The 9,009-nt window shown below is 51.3% G+C and overlaps 1 non-coding gene across 1 annotated transcript; it reads left to right on the top strand.

The window, feature by feature from the left end:
- Positions 1-6,191: 6,191 nt before the first annotated feature.
- On the top strand, positions 6,192-6,263 carry Trnam-cau. Its single transcript has one exon. It is a non-coding gene; the product is annotated as a tRNA-Met (tRNA).
- Positions 6,264-9,009: the final 2,746 nt, after the last annotated feature.

The following is a 9,009-nucleotide window of genomic DNA, read 5'->3' as shown; positions in this document are numbered from 1 at the left end:
ACTGTGTACTGTCTGGGTAGTGTGTGACTACTGTGTGGGTGTCGTGAGATTGTGTATTGTATAGGGTACGTGAGACCCATTGTCTACTGCGTGGATGGTGTGAGACTGTACTGTATGGGGTGTGTGATTCCCACTGTGTACTGTGTGTGGTGTCTGAGACTGTACTGTGTGGGTGGTGTGAGACTGTGTACTGTATAGGGGGTGTGAGACCCACTGTATACTGTGTGGGTAGTGTGAGACTGTGTGTACTGTGGGAGACCCATTGTCTACTGTGTGGGTGGTGTGAGACTGTGTAGTGTATGGGGTGTGTGAGACCCATTCTGTACTGTGTGGGTGGTGTGCGACTGTGTAGTGTATGGGGGGTGTGAGACCCACTGTGTACTTTGTGGGTGGTGAGTAGTGAACAACGTTACCCTGGCGTCGTTTTCAAAATGGCGGCACATCCGGTCCCCATGGGCGCCGCCATCTTGGATCAAGATGGCGACCCACGGTGACCGGATGTGCCGCCATCAGGGGAGATCACTCGGGTTCCGGTTCCGGTGCTTCCGGTTCCGGTGTGTGCGCACGCATGGCGATGACGTCACGTCCGGTTCCGGTGGTTGCGCGCGCATGACGATGACGTCACCTCCGGGCCAAGATGGCGGACGCGTTTCAAGATGGCGTCCCATCCGGTGGGATCGCGTGAGATCTCGCGGGATCTCGTGGACTCTCGCGGGATCTCGCGAGCGTAGACGCGTTTCAAGATGGCGGAACGGACGAGCGGCGGACGGGACGGGACGGGACGGAGAGGGAAGGAAGGGAGGAAAGGAGAGGGAAGGAGAGGGAAGGAGGGAGAGAGGGGTGAGGCGGACACGATGGCGTGGCTAGACAAGTGTGTGTGTGTGTGTGTGGTTAAAAACATTGGATGGAGCATTCTTTCGAGCCAGGTGGGTGGCCCTGAAAAGGGCCGTTAGTATGGGTGGGTGAGAGATCACCGTGGTATCTATTGTGGTGATGGTGGTGCACTGGAGGCAGTGCTGCTGGAATCGTCCATGGGTTCGACAAACTCCAAGATGCGTTGAAGTAGAGAGTACATGGTGTCTATGCGATCTTGAACGAGGAGAACCTTGTCATGGAGTAGAGCCAGTAAATGTTGGCTTTCACGTTTACTCACTTTCTTTGGCGGTTCACTTGGCTGGTAGGTGGATGCCGGACGTTTCTGGCCCTTGTTAGAGCAGTTCATACTTTTATGGTCCTCTTGACCACAGTGGCGACAGGGATGTGGACAGGCGTAACTGAGATGACCTTCGTTTTTTCCACAGTTGTAGCAGGTGTTGTTATCGTGCTTGTTGTTGTCCTTGGTCTTCTTGGGACATACGTAATGGCGATGACCTTGAGCACCACACTCGGTACAGGTCACCTTGGGACAGTGTAGATAACTGTGGTCATCTGTTTCGCACAGGCGGCAACGGAAGGAGGCGGAGGCGGAGGCGGAGGCGGGAGACGACTGCATGCTTCCAGTTTCAGTGAGCAACTGATGAGGAGAGCTGGAAAACCTCGAATTTATATAGCTGGGGTTGATGACGTCACTTTGACGCATCTGGTTCGCGTGAACTGGTTGCATCCGGTTCGCACCACTCTCATCCTGACTCCAACAGGACTAGGTGTGACGTCATGGGGTATGACATCATTCCTATAAATAACATATGAGCTCATGGTGCGCACTGGCACGACCTATTGTGACGTCATAGGGTGACGTGATGTATATAAACCAGGCTCAGCGTGGGTCTTACCAGTTCTCATCATGCAGTCACCACGAATGAACGAAGATGAACTTGAAGAGGAGCCTGTGCCCTACGAGTTGGAGCGGACGACTCAAAAAACAACCAAGAAATTCCGGACTGGTACCCAGCGCTACCACCTGAAGTTCAACCCTGTTTGGCTGCAGCGTCAACAGCCTGAAGACCTTCCCGTCGTTCTCAGAGAACAGTTTGATGCCGTGTTAGCAGATCTGAGAGACGATGTGGGTGGCCAGGATGGTGATCACGTGGGATTGGCCCTGGAACACCCCGCCCTGGATACAGACATCCGAATCACGTTTCGGCGGATGGGTGACCTCCAGGGGGAACACATCATGGCCGAAGTGGAAAAAGTACAACAAAGCAACCACGACTTACATATCGATGACACCATGGACATTTTCTTACTGCATGTAGAGGATTCTGATCGTATCGGTGAGGGACACGGTCGGCCAACACACCTCGTTGGCTTAAACGCTTTCCTGGAAAAGAAACAATGCATCGTCCAAATCAAGAATGAGGATCAGCTCTGCTTTGCCCGTGCCCTGGTCGTGGCCAGTCACCACAAACACCAACCTGATCATGTGACCAAAAAATGGAAGACGGAATGGAAACACCTGTGTGACCATCGTAGACCAGCGCAGTTGAAGGCTGCCAAGGGTTTATTTCGTCAACTCAAGATCCCCGAAGGTCCTTGTACAGGGCGTGCCACGTGGGAGTTGTTCAGTCAACGTTTGGCGCCTTACTATCAGCTCAAAGTCTACTCCCAAGAGGTGTTGAATCGACTCCTGTACAAGAGTGAAGTGGCTCAACCCACCAAGATCCTTCACCTCTATCATCACCATCACCATTACGATGTCATTACCTCCATGCCTGCTTTTACAGGGTATAGTTACTATTGTGAAACGTGTGACCAAGGCCACGACCACGCTGAAGATCATCGCTGCACCCGAGAATTTCGTTGCTACTGGTGTCAATGTCTTGGATACTGTGGTGACGTGGTCAGTGAAGGACTCTCCTGTCTCCAATGTGGCGGATGGTTCCGAAACCCTACTTGCTTTGAACGCCATCGGACGGCCTCCGCCAAGCATCCCAGCACCTGCTCCACCATCCACACCTGTCATCGTTGCTATGCCAAAGTCAACGTGAGAAAAATCCAGGGCATGGTCAACCACCAGTGTGGCACGAATCGTGACTGCAAGATCTGCAAAGAACCCTTGAAACCCAACCACCAGTGCTACATGTCCGTCATCGAACCACCGAAACAAAATGAAGACGGTGAAAAAATGGATGAAGACAAAGAACGGCAACAGCGTCAGTTCATCTTCTATGACTTTGAATGTACTCAAGATCAGGGACTCATGTTCCCAACTTGTGTGTGGTGCATCTGGGATGTGGAAAATGTATTTCCGAGGCTTCAAATCAGTTGTGCGACAAGTGTCCCTGGCGTAAGGAAGGAGAAGGGCCTAGCCGTATCAAAGTGTTTCGGGGATCGACGACCTTGAAGGACATGGGCGACTGGCTGATGTCCCTGGCGGAAAAGAAAGAGAAGCAGAAGAAGAAACGCAAGGCATCCCAACAGCAGCCGTCAGGCCGTGCCTCGAAACAACCCAAACTGACATCACCAGAACCCGATGATGATGATGATGTAGAACAACAAGACAACAACGACAAAGAACAAGACGACGAAGATGACATTTCCCCTACCATTGATGATGACGACGTGTTGGTCATTGCACACAACTACCGTGGGTATGATGGACACTTGCTCCAACAGTACTTCCATCAACATCTCGTGAAAGCACCCCAGGTCACACTACGTGGGAATCACATCTTGCAGATGACCGTGGGACGTCTTGTTTTCAAGGATTCCCTCAACTTCCTCACGATGGCTCTGAAGCAGTTTCCAAAAACGTTTGCATTGACGGAACTCAAGAAAGGCTACTTCCCTCACTTCTTCAACACCGAAGCTCACCAAGGCTATGTGGGCCCATATCCTCCCGTGTCTACTTACGATCCTGACAGCATGTTTTCTGCCGAACGCAAAGCTTTCTTGGCCTGGTACGATGCACGGGTGGCTGAAGGGACTGTCTTTGATCTGGATGAAGAATTGTTGACTTACTGTCAGAGTGATGTGGACATTTTGCGTCGAGGCTGTGCTGCATTCTGCAACATATTCATTCAACAGAACAACGTGGACCCTTTCTATGAAGCAGTGACTCTACCCATGGCTTGCATGCTCACCTTCCCGAAAACAGTTTTTGGAACCCCGCACCATCGCCATCCTACCTACTCAAGGTTATCGTCCCCAGCGTCGCTACTCGCTTCAGTGTCTCCACTGGCTCAACTGGGTCATGCATCAACACCCTGGGGTCCACATCCAACATGCTCGGAATGGTGGAGAAGTAGGCTTTGACTGTGCTGACGGAAGTCGTTACATGGCAGATGGCTACGACGCCAAGACACGCACCGTGTACGAATACTTGGGCTGTTTCTGGCATGGCTGTACTCGCTGTTACAAGACGAGTCGATGTGAACGCCATGCTAGCTTGGGTACCACCCCCTTGGGAACGATACCATCATACCATGTACCGACTGGGTGTGTTACGCCAACATCCCGACATCGACCAAGTGGTGACCCTCTGGGAATGTGATTTTCTGAAACAACAGAAAGACAACGGTGATCTGAGAGCCTTCCTGACTACCCTGCAAGGACCCCATGCCTACATGCCTGACCCGTTGAATCCTAGAGATGCTTTCTTTGGAGGTCGTACCAACGCCACCAAACTGTACTACGAAGCCAAAGAAGATGAAGAAATCAAATATGTGGACGTTTGCTCGCTGTACCCTTACATCTGCAAGTATGGTACTTTTCCCGTGGGACACCCCGAGATCAAAGATCATCCTCCCGTGTCTGACTTGTTTGAGCTCCACGGCCTGATCCAGTGCCGAGTCTTGCCACCCACCGACCTCTATCATCCTGTTCTTCCTTACAAGTGTCAAGGCAAACTGCTCTTTCCACTGTGCCGTACGTGTGCTGAAGAGCAGTTGGATGCTCCCCTGCCCCACGGGGATGAAGACCGGGCATGGATCGGTACCTACGTCAGCAAAGAGCTTCAGTTTGCTGTTGAAAAGTGTGGCTATCAAGTGCTTCACATCTTTGAGGCTTGGCACTTTGACACGCTTGCCACCTACGACCCTGACACCCAAGAGGGAGGACTGTTTGCCAAGTATGTCAACAATTTCTTCAAGATCAAGCAAGAGGCCAGTGGCTACCCCGAAGGTTGTCCAGACCCAAGACGCCTACATCCACGAGATACAGCAGAAAGAGGGAGTCACCTTGGATCCTGCTCGCATTCACAAAACCCAGGACTACGTGCCTTAGCCAAGGCCTGCCTGAACAATCACTGGGGCAAGTTTGGTCAGCAGCGTTGGGTTTGCCAAGACGGAATATATCAGTTCCCCTGAGAGGTACTTTTGCCCTCCTCCGGGATGAGCGCTGTGTGGTGAAAGACATTAACATCATCAATGAAGACCTCATCTGTGTCACTCATGAACCTCAGGCAGACTTTCACGACCCTCATCCAGCCCACAATGTGGCCATTGCAGCCTGGGTGACAGCACAAGCCCGTCTCAAGTTGTATTCTTATTTGCAACCGTTGGATCGACGTGTCCTCTATTTTGATACGGACAGTATCATTTACATTCACCGTCCACGAAGTTACAACCCGCCACTGGGAGATACCTTGGGGGAGCTGACTGATGAACTGGGAGGGGGCAACAGCATTCAAACCTTTGTCTCGGCAGGACCCAAGAATTATGGCTACAAGCTACGTCATCCTCAATCTGACGGCAGTGTGGGCATCAGCAAGGTCCGAGGATTTACTTTAAATCACAGGGCGAGCCAACATGTCCACTTTGACAGCATGAAGAACCTCGTCTGTCAGAGGGATCAAGCCAACATCACGGTCCCGTACCCACACCGCATCATTCGCGGAGGACTTCGTCAGGGCAACGTGTTGCTGTCCAAGGACACCACCAAAACCTATCGCTTGGTCTACACCAAACGCCGAGTGCAGTACGACCCCCAAGGCGTCCCCAGGGAAACTCTCCCCTATGGCTATAAAGAGTGAACCCATCCCTCCCATGGACTTTGATGTAGACATGCTCTGATCGATTGATGTTTAACCCATAAAATGTGATTGCCTTGTTCATTTGTTGTTCTATCATTCAATAAATTGTAATTGTATTGTACTCTTGTGTTATGTCGTCTCTCTCTTCAGGGCCAGACCTGGTGGAGTCCATGGTCACCCTCAATCCTGTTGTACCCTGTTCTTAGACTCAGACCTGGTGGAGGCCATGGTCATGTTTACCATGGCATAGGTACTGTCACAAAAAGGGAAGAGAAGGGAGAGCAGAGTGGCGCAGTGGAAGCGTGCTGGGCTCATAACCCAGAGGCCCGTGGATCGAAACCACGCTCTGCTAACGATTTCAATTTTTCTTTCTAGTTTGACGTCACACATCCTATGACGTCATCACGACCCTGTGTGTATATATAAAGAGACGTTTCTGTCAGAGTCATTACAGATTCTGTTGTCTAAGAAAGAGAAGGATGGAACCCGTTCACTGCGATAGGCTTAGGGAGAATCTTTGTGGTCTCGTGGTTCAGCTATCAAGCAGGTCGAAGCCGTGGTCGACCAACTGATGACGTTTAAAGTCCTGACCATCCTCATGAAGGCAGAGATTATCGAAAACCTCGGACCTCCTTTGACCGTGTCAGAGAATTGTTAGACATGCTTCCCGACGTGGACCCCAAGCTTACTCCCTCTTCTGCAAAGCTTTGGAGGAATGTGGAGAACAGAAGCCATGGCCTTGCTGGGTCTCAAGACTCCCACGGACAAGGCACAGTCACAAGTGACACTCCACTGGTTATTCTTCTATGGAATCCAGTCACCGTTCAGCAACTTTCATCCAGCAGTGTTTACCTTGGATGGTGTTACATTTAATTGTGTTGAACAGTGTTACATGTACTCTAAAGCCATGTACTTTGGAGATTTGGACAGTCGCGACGTGTATTCTGCACGAGGCTGTTCCAGCAAAGCAAAAACGTCTGGGGCGATGTGTGAAAGGCTTTACTCAAACAGTCAGTCTTGAGGTGATGACCAAGGCGATCACGGCTACATTTTCCCAGAACAAGGACTTGAAACAGAGATTGATTCAATCCTACCCAAAGTCGTTAGCTGAAGCTAGCCCCTACGATCAAAGATGGGGAATAGGAATGGGTGTATCTCATCCGAATATTGACAAACCCTGGACATGGTCGGGGAAAAACATGTTGGGAAAAGCGCTCATGCATCTTCGTGACACGCTGTTGTTGTTGTGAGTGACGCTATCCATGGACCAACTCCAATGACGTCATCCATGCACGAGCCACGTGACGTCATCCATGCACGCGCCACGTGACGTCATCCATGCACGAGCCACGTGACGTCATCCTGTGTATCTCTATAAAAAGACTCTGACCCCATCGTGATTCGTCATCATGCTGTTCACGCTGCTCTTTGTGCTTGCCACCTATCTCGAAGAGAGACACTTTATAGAACAGTTCAGAAAAGCCGTGCAAGAGGCCATCCAGAAACAACACGATCGTGACGTCATTTGAAGTGACGTCATTTGAAGTGACGTCATAGCTCGCGCTGCTGGTGTTGCCTATAAAAACGCAGGATCGATTGAGCGGGTCATCAGTTGCATCAGCTCAGTCGTTGAAGATGGCATCTCCAGGCAACCTCCCTTCTTCCTTCGTCAACTTGGCTTCGCAGGCAAAGGACCTCGCTTCTGACATGGCCCATCTCCACAACACCATGATGACTCAAAGCCAGTTATACAAGACCAACTACATGGATCTCCAGGACCGGTTGCGTGTGATGGAACAAAAGTTGCCGTCGATCATCCGCAAGCTGGCAGATATTCATCCGAAAAGAGAAACACTGTATGGCATGATGGGTCGCTTCTGTGAGTTGACTGAGGAAGACTATTACTGGATGGCGTATCACCAAGACCACTTGCGTATCCTCTCCGACAGCGCCAACAGATCGTGTCCTCGCTTGATCCTCATCGGTATCAACGATGCACATGCCAAGGAAAATGCAGGGGAGACCTTCCTCAACAAGCTGTTCCACATCGTGTTCAAGTTGAGGAATGGGCGTCCTATGGGCTATGACCATGGTGTACTGTACAGCAAGCTGCTGGCCAAACTCCAGGTGAAACTCTGGCCTCACCCACCCAGCTATAGTCTTCGATATGCCACCTGCACTCTACCTTTGTTCTCCAATGATCCAGAGGTCACCGACATGACGCCCAAGCCTGTGCCTCGAAAAAGAATACCTCCCAAGACCACGCCTGCCAAGACTTCTCCAAAGAAGAAGAAGAAGAAGGTCTCCACCCCACCCCTTCCCAAGGCACCCACCAAGATGACGTCACCTCCCCAGGGGACCCTGACCCCGGCTTCTCCAAAGAAACAAAAGAAGAAGTCAAACAAGGAGCCCCCCACCAAGACAGTCACCAAGAAGACGTCCCCTCCCAAGACACTCACCAAGAAGGCACCCCCAAAGCCTAAGAGTCTCAAAGCACCCCAGACTCCAAAGAAACAGTTGGAGATGACTGACTTGTGGGAGAGCGAGAAGGGTCAAGGGATCAGTCCTGCTAGCCCCCAAGAGATCCCCCAGGCAGAGTTACCTCCAGATCTTCAAGACTTGTATGATCTACTCCCGATGGCTGTCACCATGGAAGCAGAGCAGACAACTCCAGAGAGGGCTCCAGAGACGACTTCAGTGACGGCTCCAGAGACGGATCTGGTGATGGCTTCAGTGACGGCTCCAGAGGAGGAGCCTGAGACTTTTGCCGACATTCCCATGTTTAACGATGAAAACCATTTTCATCCCGGTCACTCCTGACCACCTTGGGTCGTGATCCCACCGAACAACATCGGTCGGGGTCTGTGCAACGGTTGTACGAAAGTCTAAGTGCTCCTCCTCCTCCCTTTGCTTCCTCCTCCTCCAAACAAAGGCGTTCCTTAAAGCAGTTGTACCCCACAGCACCCACCATGAACATGTTTGTCCCTGTCAGTATGTATCGTGCCTCTCCTGCTGCCTTCTCTACCCCTTCTTCTTTTCCGGCCTCTCCCCCTTCATTCAGGCCATCGTCTCCCACCATGATTCAACCCTTTCAACCC

The sequence above is a fragment of the Haliotis rubra genome, unplaced genomic scaffold, assembly GCF_003918875.1.
Source record: "Haliotis rubra isolate DU_JTF1 unplaced genomic scaffold, ASM391887v1 Scf962, whole genome shotgun sequence".
Classification (NCBI taxonomy): domain Eukaryota; kingdom Metazoa; phylum Mollusca; class Gastropoda; order Lepetellida; family Haliotidae; genus Haliotis; species Haliotis rubra.
Note: the sequence above shows the minus strand (reverse complement) of the source record. Positions and strands in the feature narration are given on the sequence as shown.